General features: G+C 37.9%; 1 long non-coding RNA gene across 1 annotated transcript; it reads right to left on the reverse strand.

Annotated features, from left to right (window-relative positions):
- Window positions 1-284: 284 nt before the first annotated feature.
- LOC125965038 (uncharacterized) lies at window positions 285-2,195 on the reverse strand. Its single transcript, XR_007478502.1, has 3 exons — window positions 2,049-2,195; window positions 757-851; window positions 285-339 (listed from the first exon to the last, which is right to left on the reverse strand). It is a non-coding gene; the product is annotated as an uncharacterized LOC125965038 (long non-coding RNA).
- Between the last annotated feature and the right edge of the window lie 7,770 nt (window positions 2,196-9,965).

Raw genomic sequence — 9,965 nt, forward strand, 5'->3', positions numbered from 1 at the left:
TTCTCCAGCTTTCCATTTTCTCCATGGGATGCCTGGATCTCCAGGGATGCCTGCAGCCTGTGGGCCACGCTGCACCCTACATTCCTGTCAGGTGTCCTGTCAGGCAAAGCTGGTTTATTCGAGGTCATGCTGGCAGCTGAGCCCAAAAGCCTGCTGCCTGTGTTGTTAACCTTGCCAAGTTGAGCTGCATCTATTTTTTTTTCTTCAATCATTCCTAGAAATATCAATTCTGGAAAACTCTGTTTTCCCACATAAGGTTTTGGCAGCCAATCCTCAGCAGTTACCTCATTCTTTGCTCTGCTGCCAGCTGAGAGAACGCACCAGAAAAAAACTGTGCACCTGTAGGGAGAACAAATGCATGGAGAATGAAGGATTGTATTGTCTCTTCCTCCTGATAGGGTTATGTAGGAAATGTCTTCATGGAGTTAAAGCACATTAGTGCAGCTGGAGACCTGAAAGTCTACCTAGCCCAAATCCCTCATTTCACATTCAAGGAAACTGAGGCTGGGTAGAGGAAAGTCTCATCTGCAGGTTATAGCTAAAAATATTTGCAAATATATGAATGAATAGATGAATGAAATAGAGAAATTCAGAAATGGAATTGGGAGGACAAAATATACACTTGTGGAGCACAAAGGCCAGAGGAAGAATGAGCGATAAAAGATCTCTGTCACTATATGCCTTAGTCAGTTTGAGCTGCTATAACAGAACACAATAGACTGGGTAACTTATAAACAACAGAAATTGATTTCTCACAGTTCTGGAGGCTGGGAAGTCCAAGATCAAGGTGCTGGCAGATTCAGTGTCTGGTTGAGGGTGTGTTTTCTTGTTCATAGATCGTCATCTTCTTCCTGTGTTCTCACATGGCAAAAGGGGTGAAGGAACACTCTGGGGTCTCTTTTTTAAGGGCACTAATCCCATCATGAGGGCTCCATCCTCACAACTTAATCACCCTCAAAGGCCCCACCTCCTAATACCATTACATTAGGGGTTAAGTTTTCAACATATGCATGCTGGGGGGACACAAACATTCGGTCCATAACATTAAGTAAATATATCCACTCCTCTCAGGTTAAAATATAGCTACTAGTCATCATTCCTTATTTTTGGTCCAGACAGCATCTTCTGAAAATAAGTTGTTCATGACTCTTCTGTATTATTGACAATTAATCATAAAGTGAGAGCTTGAGAGAGCCTTAAGAAGCATATGGTTACATCCTCATATTTTAGAGATGAGAGACTAAGATTTGAAAAAAGTAAAATGGCTTTCCCAGAATATCCAAAAGCTATAGAATGATCACAAAAAGAAAAAGCAATATAGACAGACCTTGATCAACTTGTCCCTGAACACTTTATTCCTACTGAAATAAGTCCAAAACACACATGTGCACACATGCATACCCATACACCCACACCTACTGTAGGTATAAAAAGTTACTAAATATACTACTTCAATAGCTGGGATTCTACAAGTTGACTTTACACAAGGTGCTTGTGGTTTCTTAAAATGTGTTAGGCTCTCTTCTCTTCTAAGATTTTAAAAATTTAACATGGAACTTAAACATAAAAAGGCTGAATTGGTCAAGACAGTTACTGCACGGTTACTTTATACCATCAAATCCAAATTATGGGAAGTGAATTCAAGCCTGCCTTAATGTGCTGCCACATCAGCTCACTTTGGTCAATAGTGGTCAAACAAGGTGATCAGAAGCCAAAGTGGCCACCGTGAGGCCTTGCTGAAGTTGCACCAGTGGGTGTCCATCTCTGCACCTGATTAGATGGAATTCCTATTGAATTCAGTAGGAACTAAGAACTGAGGCCAGTTAGTAAGAACTAAAAACTAGATCCTACTAGCAGATCTGGTAGGCAGTAAAGCAGCACCATTCTCACTGTTATTCACTGGGCCTTGACTTGTGACAAGTTACTAAACTGATAACTTAGCTCAGAGAGTCCATGATACACACCCCCAACCCCTGGAGAAAATGCGTTCTTCCAGATGCTCAGTGAGAAAACTAAGGGGTGCCCTCGAGGAGTTCTATGGGCCTTACCCAGGGGTTCCATTCTTGCAGGGCCTCGTTTATCTTCCTCCTCCGATATCCTCTCCACTCATCATCAGCACCAACACTCACTGCATAGGAGTGTGCTGGGAATTGAGTTGGACACTATGCTGGAGACTTCTGTCATGGGGTTGATAATCTAATGAGAGCCAAAACATGTACACAAAAGGCTATATAATTATACACCTAGAATAACCAAAGCACCAAATAAGTTAGTGAATCAGTAATAATTATGGAGTTCAGAGAAGTTCCCAGAGGGCACTGTGACAACTTACAGTATAAGGCTCTTCCTTTGCAGAGATTTAAAATGTTTTTCCACATTTGAGTTTTATGCTTTATTATATAGGGTAGGTTTATGGTTTACCCTCGTTATAATAAGAAAGGAGGATGAAAGAAGAAGAATCTAGAACAAAGAGTAAGAATTTGAATTCTAAAACATGGAGTACTTGAGCACCTATTATGTGGCAGGCACATAAAAAGAAAATGAAATATAATATACAGTGGAATAACTGAACCCCACCCTACGGGTTAAATCTTAGCTGAAAGGCAAGTATGTACGGCTAGGATGGGATCCTTGGATGGATGCCAACAATGCCATAAGCAAACCTGAGCAGAGCCAGGTGGAGGCCAATGAACAGAACAGTGAGGAAGAACATGGTTACCCCCAAAGAAGTAGAGCAAAGAGCCTTGTAATAAGATATTATATGTTATGGGGGCTAGAGATGTAGGCAGACCAGAGTAGACAACTAAGAAAAGAAGGCTAAGAAGGGCATAAATGGAGGTGGGAATGAGAAATTATCTAAGAGATGCTATCTAAAATCTCAACAGGTTAAACAACGATGAGAAAGATGTAAATAAAATGGGACCAGGAAGGAAGAAGGAGGTTCACTCCTTCTCAAACCAGACACGACAGTGTCAGATAAGGGCTCCATAAAAGCTTCCTTTTATCTGCATTTGTTCCCCATAGGATGGGGATATCCCTTCCCTCTCAAAGGAAAAAAATGGATGCAGGAATCTGACACCAAGCTACAAATGAGTCTTGGGAGTAAATTATCGAACAAATTGTGCTCCAGGACTTCCCTCTGTGACCTGGAGATAGACATGGTAAACAGAGTCAACTCTCAGAAATCCTGCTCACGGGGGCCAATACTGTAATTATATGTAAGCGTGCATAACTCCTATAATTGCTTCCCAAGAAGAAATGTTCAAAATGGAATAAGAACAAATCCTATATTAAGATAGTATTTATTTATAAAAAGAAAATATCTACTTCCATAGTTCAATCTTGAAGAAGGATTCAGCAATAATACGGCAATGAATTGTAGAGCTAACACATCATGCCTAGGAACTGTGATAACTTGGGCCCCATGAGTCTCAATTAGCTAAAAGATTAGTCCTTGCTCAGCATGCATAGGTGATTCATTCTTACTTAACACTAACTAACTGTATCTCTGGGTTATGTGATTTATCAAAATGACTGTACTCTAAACAGAAGGATGAAAAGAAACAAAAATAACCAAGGAGTATCTGGGTGTTGCATGTTTGCATGTTTTCTCGCACCCTTAATCCAAAATATGTTTCTTGGAAAAGTGTTTTCCAGTTGTTCAACAACACAAAACTTCCCATGGCCACCAGGCCCATTGTTTGCATTGCTAATCCCTGGAGGCAGCATGGAAAAAGGGAAAGGAAGAAGCTAGCCAGCGCTTCAACAAAATCCTAGCTCTATCACTTAGTTTTAAGTATTAATTGTTAATAATTACTTAATTCCTAAAATTCCTAGTCCTGGAGAAATTGCTTTACCAATATTATGTTACAATAACTCTATGAGATAAGTATTATTCTTGTTCCCATTTCACAGACGAGAAAACTGAGACATAGAAAAGTTAGTAACTTGGCCAAGGTCACAGTAAGTGATGGAGCCAGGATTTGGTCCTTTCTCTGTGTCATGTCTCTTAATCCTTATGTCATGCGACCTCTTCTCTCTTGGATTTAGACTCTGAGCAACATAGGTATTCTGGGGCTCAGTTTCTTCATCAATAATGTGGAGAATATACTATCTCCCTTGCAGAACTGATGGGAAAATTAAAGGAGATAATACATGTAAAGGGTTTAGCATAGTCCCTGACCCATAATATTGTAATCATTAAATAGTAACTATTATTGTATTTGATAATGATTGTTTCATAATCTCTAAGACTTCCCTGATAAAATGATCACTACTTAAGTTATATAGATACATTTTCATCAATAAGAATAAAATTATTAGTACAGCTTTTCATTAATAGGAGAATCACAATTTCCATTTAATTTCTATTGCCTATGTATTTTGAGAACAAAGTCAAATGCTCAACTCATCAGTGCCGGGCTGCCAAATGAATAGGAAATAAACCTTGATCTCAGACTTATAATCTAAATATAGTATAGTCCTCCCTTATCTGCAGGAAATACATTCTCAGACCCCTAGTGCACGCCTGAAACCACAGATAGTACCAAACCCTAAATATACTACATATACTTTTTTTTCTTTACATACATAACTATGATAAAATTTAATTTATAAATTAGTCACAGTACAAGATTAACAACAATAACTAATAATAAAATAGAACAATTATAACAATATACTATAATAAAAGCTATGTGAATGTGGTCTCTCTCTGCAAAAATATTGTACAAATTTAATGCCTTTTCCATCTTTTTTTTAAAAATTAGTTTTATTAGTTATATATTTTATAGAAATTAATGTATATATGTCAACCCCAATCTCCTAATTCATCCTCCCACACCCCCACCACCGCTTTCCACCCTTGGTGTCCATACATTTGTTCTCTACAACTGTGTCTCTATTTCTCCCTTGTAAACCAGTTCATCTGTATCATTTTTCTAGATTCCACAAATATGCGTTAATATACAAGATTTGTTTTTCTCTTTCTGACTTACTTCACTCTATATGACAGCCTCTAGGTCCATCCACATCTCTACAAATGACCTAATTTCATTCCTGTTTATGACTGAGTAATATTCCATTGTATATATGTACCACATCTTCTTTAACCATTCATCTGTCAATGGACATTTAGGTTGCTTCCATGTCCTGGCTATTGTAAATAGTGCTGCAATGAATATTGGGGTGCATGTGTCTTTTTGAATTATGATTTTCTCTGGGTATATGCCCAGTGGTGGGACTGCTGGGTCATACAGTAATTCTCGTTTTAGTTTTTTGAGGAAACTCCATACTGTTCTCCATAGTGGTTGTATCAATTTACATTCCCACCAAGAATGCAAGAGGGTTCCCTTTTCTTCACACCCTCTCCAGCATTTGTTACTTGTAGATTTTCTGATGATGCCCATTCTAACCAGTGTGAGGTGATAGCTCATCGTAGTTTTGATCTGCATTCCTCTAATAATTAGTGATGTTGAGAGCTTTTCATGTGCCTCTTGGCCATCTGTATGTCTTCTTTGGAGAAATATCTATTTAGGTCTTCTGCCCATTTTTTTTTTTTTTTTTGCGGTACGCGGGCCTCTCACTGTTGTGGCCTCTCCTGTTGCAGAGCACAGGCTCCGGACGTGCAGGCTCAGCGGCCATGGCTCATGGGTCCCGCCGTTCCGCGGCATATGGGATCTTCCCGGACCAGGGCACGAACCCACATCCCCTTCATCAGAAGGTGGACTCTCAACCACTGTGCCAACAGGGAAGCCCCTTCTGCCCATTTTTTGATTGGGTTGTTTGTTTTTTTAATATTGAGCTGCATGAGCTGTTTATATATTTTGGAGATTAATCCTTTGTCCGCTGATTCATTTGCAAATATTTTCTCTCATTATGAGGGTTATCTTTTTGTCTACTTTACAGTTTCCTTTGCTATGCACAAGGTTTTAAGTTTCATTAGGTCCCAAGTGTTAATTTTTGCTTTTATTTCCATTACTCTAGGAGGTGGGTCAAAAAAAGAACTTGCTGTGATTTATGTCAAAGAGTGTTCTTCCTATGTTTCCTCTAAGAGTTTTATAGTGTCCAGGCTTACATTTAGGTCTCCAATCCATTTTGAGTTTATTTTTGTGTGTAGTGTTAGGGAGTGTTCTAATTTCATTCTTTTACATGTAGCTGTCAAGTTTTCCCAGCACCACTTATTGAAGAGACTGCCTTTTCTCCATTGTATATCCTTGCCTCCTGTCATAGATTAGTTGACCATAGGTGTGTGGGTTTATCTCTGAGCTTTCTATCCTGTTCCATGGATCTATATGTCTGTTTTTGTGCCAGTACCATATTGTCTTGATTACTGTAGCTTTGTAGTATAGTCTGAAGTCGGGGAGTCTGATTCCTCCAGCTCCGTTTTTTTCCCTCAAGATTGCTTTTGCTATTTTGGGTCTTTTGTGTCTCCACACAAATTTTAAGATTTTTTGTTCTAGTTCTATAAAAAATGCCATTGGTAATTTGATAGGGATTGCAGTGAATCTGTAGATTGCTTTGGGTAGTATAGTCGTTTTCACAATACTGATTCTTCCAAGAACATGGTGTATCTATCTGTTTGTGTCATCTTTGATTTCTTTCATCAGTGTCTTATAGTTTTCTGAGTACAGGTCTTATACCTCCTTAGGTAGGTTTATTCCTAGGTATTTTATTATTTTTGTTGCAATGGTGAATGGGATTGTTTCCTTAATTTTTCTTTCTGATCTTTTGTTGTTAGTGTATACGAATGCAAGAGATTTCTGTGCATTAATTTTGTATCCTGCAACTTTACAAAATTCATTGATTAGCTCTAGTAGTTTTCTGGTGGCTTCTTTAGGATTATCTATGCATAGTATCATGTCATTTGCAAACAGTGACAGTTTTACTTCTTCTTTTCCAATTTGGATTCCTTTCATTTCTTTTCCTTCTCTGATTGCTGTGGGTACAACCTCCAAAACTATGTTGAATAACAGTGGCGAGAATGGACATTCTTGTCTTGTTCCTGATCTTAGAAGAAATGCTTTCAGTTTTTCACAACTGAGAATGATGTTTGCTGTGGTTTTGTCTTATATGGCCTTTATTATGTTGAGGTAGGTTCCCTCTATACCTACATTCTGGAGAATTTTTTTTCATAAATGAGTGTTGAATTCTGTCAAAAGTTTTTTCTGCATCTATTGAGATGATCATATGGTTTTTATTCTTCCATTTGTGAATATGGTGTATCACATTGATTGATTTGCATATATTGAAGAATCCTTGCATCCCTGGGATAAATCCCACTTGATCATGGTGTATGATCCTTTTAATGTGTTGTTGAATTCTGTTTGCTAGTATTTTGTTGAGGATTTTTGCATCTATATTTGCCAGTGATACCTGTCTGTAATTTTCTTTTTTCGTAGTATCTTTGTCTGGTTTTGGTATCAGGGTGATGGTGGCCTCATAGAATGAGTTTGGGAGTATTCCTTCCTCTGCAATTTTTTGGAAGAGTTTGAGAAGGATGGGTGTTAGCTCTTCTCTAAATGTTTGATAGAATTCACCTGTGAAGCCATCTGGTCCTGACTTCTGTTTGTTGGAAGATTTTTAATCAGTCTCAATTTCATTACTTGTGATTTGTCTGTTCATATTTTCTATTTCTTCCTGGTTCAGTCTTGGAAGGTTATACCTTTGTAGGTATTTGTCCTTTTCTTCCAGCCTGCCTATTTTATTGGCATAGAGTTGCTTGTAGCAGTCTCTTATGATGCTTTGTATTTCTGTGGTGTCTGTTGTAACTTCTCCTTTTTAATTTCTAGTTTTATTGATTTGAGTCCTCTCCCTCCTTTTCTTGATAAGGCTGACTAATGGTTTATGAATTTTGTTTATCTTCTCCAAGAACCAGCTTTCAGTTTTATTGATCTTTGCTATTGTTTTATTTGTTTCTATTTCATTGATTTCTGCTCTGATTATTATGATTTCTTTCCTTATGCTAACATTTTTTTTAATTCTTTCTCTAATTGCTTTAGGTGTAAGGTTAGGTTGTTTACTTGAGATTTTTCTTGTTTCTTGAGGTAGGATTGTATTGCTATAAACTTCCCTCTTAGAACTGCTTTTGCTGCATCCCATAGGTTTTGGATCATCGTGTTTTCGCTGTCATTTGTCTCTAGGTATTTTTTTTATTTCCTCTTTGATTTCTTGAGTGATATCTTGGCTATGTAGTAACATATTGTAGAGCCTCCATGTGTTTGTGTTTTTTAACATTTTTTTCCCTGTAATTGATTTCTAATCTCATAGCCTTGTGGTCAGAAAAGATGCTTGATACGATTTCAATTTTCTTAAATTTACTGAGGCTTGATTTATGACCCAAGATGTGATCTACCCTGGAGAATGTCCCATCTGCACTTGAGAAGAAAGTGTAGTCTGCTGTTTTTGGATGGAATGTCCTGTAAATATCAATTAAATTTATCTGGTCTATTGTGTCAATTAAAGCTTGTGTTTCCTTATTAATTTTCTGTCTGGATGATCTGTCCATTGTTGTAAGTGAGGTGTTAATGTCCCCCATTATTATTGTGTTACTCTTGATTTCCTCTTTTATAGCTGTTATCATTTGCCTTATGTATTGAGGTGCTCCTATGCTGGGTGCATAGATATTACAACTGTTATATCTTCTTCTTCGATTGATCCCTTGATCACTATGTCGTGTCCTTCCTTGTCTCTTGTAAACATTATTTTAAAGTCTAATTTATCTGATATGAGTATTGCTACTCCAGCTTTCTTTTGATTTCCATTTACATGGAATATCTTTTTCCATTCCCTCAGTCTGTATGAGTCCCTAGGTCTGAAGTGGGTCTCTTGTAGACAGCATATATATGGGTCTTGTTTTTGTATCCATTCAGCTAGCCTGTTTCTTTTGGCTGAAGCCTTTAATCCATTCACATTTAAGGTAATTATCGATATGTATATTCCTATTACCATTTTCTTAATTGTTTTGGGCTTGTTTTTGTAGGTCCTTTTCTTCTCTTGTGTTTCCCACTTAGAGAAGTTCCTTTACTATTTGTTGTAGAGCTGGTTTGGTGCTGCTGAATTCTCTTACCTTTTGCTCATCTCTAAAGCTTTTGATTTCTCCATTGGATCTGAATGAGATCCTTGCCAGGTAGAGTAATCTTGGTTGTAGGTTCTTCCCTGTCATCATTTTAAATATCTTGTGCCACTCCCTTCTTGCATGTACAGTTTCTGCTGAGAAATCAGCGGTTAACCTTACGGGAGTTCCCTTGTATGTTGTCATTTTTCCCTTGTTGCTTTTTATAATTTTTCTTTGTCCTTAATTTTTGTCAAATTGATTACTATGTGTCTCAATGTGTTTCTCCTTGGGTTTCTCCTGCCTGGGACTCTCTGCACTTCCTGGACTTGGGTGGCTTTTTCCTTTCCCATGTCAGGGAAGTTTTGACTAAAATCTTTTTTTTTTTTTTTTGATTGGGTGTTGAGGCACAGTTTATTTTTTATTTATTTTTTTACATCTTCATTGGAGTATAATTGTTCTACAATGGTGTGTTAGTTTCTGCTTTATAACAAAGTGAATCAGTTATACATATACATATGTTCCCATATCTCTTCCCTCTTGCATCTCCCTTCCCCCCACCCTCCCTATCCCACCCCTCCAGGCGGTCACAAAGCACCGAGCTGATCTCCCTGTGCTATGCAGCTGCTTCCCACTAGCTATCTACCTTAAGTTTGGTAGTGTATATATGTCCATGCCTCTCTCTTGCTTTGTCACAGCTTACCCTTCCCCCCCCCCATATCCTCAAGTCCATTCTCTAGTAGGTCTGTGTCTTTATTCCTGTCTTACACCTAGGTTCACATTTTTTTTCTTAAATTCCATATATATATATGTGTTAGCATACAGTATTTGTCTTTCTCTTTCTGACTTACTTCACTCCGTATGACAGACTCTAGGTCTATCCACCTCATTACAAATAGCTCAATTTCATTTC

Source organism: Orcinus orca, chromosome 7 (genome assembly GCF_937001465.1).
Source record: "Orcinus orca chromosome 7, mOrcOrc1.1, whole genome shotgun sequence".
NCBI classification, from domain to species: domain Eukaryota; kingdom Metazoa; phylum Chordata; class Mammalia; order Artiodactyla; family Delphinidae; genus Orcinus; species Orcinus orca.